Source organism: Myotis davidii, unplaced genomic scaffold (assembly GCF_000327345.1).
Source record: "Myotis davidii unplaced genomic scaffold, ASM32734v1 scaffold726, whole genome shotgun sequence".
Lineage (NCBI taxonomy): Eukaryota > Metazoa > Chordata > Mammalia > Chiroptera > Vespertilionidae > Myotis > Myotis davidii.
In genome coordinates this window covers 2,349,832-2,352,397 of record NW_006297808.1, presented here as the reverse complement: position 1 = coordinate 2,352,397, position 2,566 = coordinate 2,349,832, and positions in this window count along the sequence as shown.

Below are 2,566 nucleotides of genomic sequence, written 5' to 3'. Positions count from 1 at the left end.
CCCACCCAAAGCAGGGGAGCAAGTGGACACCACAGAGCACCTGGAAGCCAGGCGGGTCTGGCTGCTGGAGGAGGAGGCCAGGACCGGTGATGGACGTCCAGGGAAGGCTGTAGTGTCTTCCCAGCCTCCCCTCTGGATAATCAGAGCCAAGTATTTGGTGGGAGGCCTGGTCACACTGTAGGGCCAGCAGTCTGGAGAGAGAACTAGCCATGGATCGGGAGGGAGACAAGCAGAGGACAGGGCGAGAAGCGGCTGGGACCTCCGCATCTGTCTCTCCCATCTGTAGCCCTGATGGCCCTCAGGACACAAGTTTCTCTCTGGGCCTGCGCCACAGCGGAAGGGGATTCTAGAAAACAGCTCCCAGCAAGACCCAGCAAGACCAGCACAGGGGAAAGACAGATACTTGCTGAGACTGGGCACCTGGGACAGCCTGTATGGCTGTCTGTTGCTCACTGCTCAGGGGCACCTGGCTAATGTATCAGTGGGTTCTGAACCCCTGGCCCTGGCATGAGGCTGCGTCTACCTGGAGGAGTTGTCTACGCCTAACTGACATAAGAACCCTTTGAGCTGGGCAGAGTTGGGGAAAGAGGGTGTGTTCCACTGTGATGACAGGTGCTGGGGATCTGTGGGGTTGAGCTCCTCCTAACACAAGTTCCTGGTTGATAGGCTGACTGACCAATCACAGGCTCAGGGCACGTGGTGATGGTCCTCAAGTCCCCAGAGAGCAGAGCTAGGCCCAAGGGAGGAGGGCATGGGGAGGGGGCAGAGGCTGACTTACTCTCAGGGAGAGTTTTGCTCTCCAGTGGTTCTCAACCTCTGGCCCTTTAAATACAGTTCCTCATGTGGTGACCCAACCATAAAATTATTTTCGTTGCTACTTCTTAACTGTAACGTTGCTACTGTTATGAATCGTCATGTAAATATCTGATATGCAGGATGGTCTTAGGCGACCCCTGTGAAAGGGCTGTTCGACCGCCAAAGGGCTCGCGACCCACAGGTTGAGAACTGCTGAGTTACCGACAATCAAGGAAATGGGCCTGAGACGTGAGCTGCCTGACTCTCCCCCATCGCGTTGGCAACCACGGGGAGAAACAATGCTGCCCGGTGCTGGCCAGGATGCAAAGAGGCACCTCGTTTGCTTTTGCTCAAAATATAAAGGGGAACACACTTTCCGGAGAGCAAGTTAAGTTTCTAATCACAAGCCTTCTAAGACGTCCCGTGGGGGGTGGGGGGTGTGTGGGGGGGACTCCCACCCTCTCCTACCCTCTCCTGCCCTTTTCCTGCTCAATTCTTTGCGAAGCCAGCTTGGGTATCTAGAAGATTAATTTCATGTTTGTGCAAAGCAGGGGATTAGGAGGGGAGGAGACTGGAGTTCTCTGTTAGGTTATTAAGAAAACATCGTCTTAAAAAAGACTCTGCCAAAATCGCTCTGGATACAAGTTACAGCTGAATGCGCCGCTTACCGCTGACAACTCAGGGCTTTTAGTTGGTAATTTGCTTTGATTCTCTGCAGTCTCCGAACCCAAATCCTTGGACTCTGGGATGTTAAAAGAAAAGGCAGAGTATGGTGGTGCTGCCTCCACCTCTCAGGGCAGGGTGGGCGGGCTGTCCTACCACCACCCCGCCTGCCGGGGCCCAGGCTACAGACCTCCAACAGAATTCTGCCATGGGGATCGCTGACTCTTCCGTCCTCTGCTGCTTCCTGCTTGACTCTCAGCGCTCCTAGGAGAGCCAGGAAGAGACTGAGGCCCAGAGAGGGCACAGGCTCACCCCGGCACACACAGCAGGTTGCTGACTTCCAGTGGGTGCTCCTTCTCTGAGCTGCCACTTGCACTTAGAGATCAAGGCAGAGGGAGCCACTCGACCACAGCAGGACTTTCCAAATGCCTCGGGAAGCACACACCACTCAGAGTCCTACCCATTTTTTTCCCGGTTTGTTTTGGGAAAAGCGTCATTGAGACACAATTCACATGCCACACAAGTCACCCATTTGAAGCGCACAATTCAAGGGCTTGTAGTGTAGTCACAGAGTTGTGTGGCTATCTCCACAAACAATTTTAGAACATTTCCATCATCCCCCAGAGAATTCAATAACTAAACAAAAAAGAACTCTAGGAAATTAAAAATATCTTTGCTAGAATTTTAAAAATGTAATAAAACATTTACTGATTAAAGTTGAGGACTCTCTCCCAGAAAGTAGGAAAAAAGAGAGGGTTGGGGGGAGATAAAAGAGCAGATGAAACAGGTCAGTCAGGAAATCCAGTGCCGATCCTTGGGAGTTCCAGAAAGAGAGAACGGAGAACACAAAAGGGAATAAATTATCCAGACACACAGAAGACAAGTTTCCAGAACACAAAGGCCCCGAGGCTTCAGATTGGAGCGGGCTGAGCATCTAAGCATCGTGAACAAAAGTAAAGACAAGGCCCCTAGAAACAGCCCAGTGAAAACCCCCAAGGCCGACAGGTGGTACACACACATCAACGTCTCTGCTGGGCAGAGGTGGAAGCAGGTCGCCTGCAGAGGAACCAGGAACCAGCTGGTCACAGAACTCCCGCCCACAGCACCA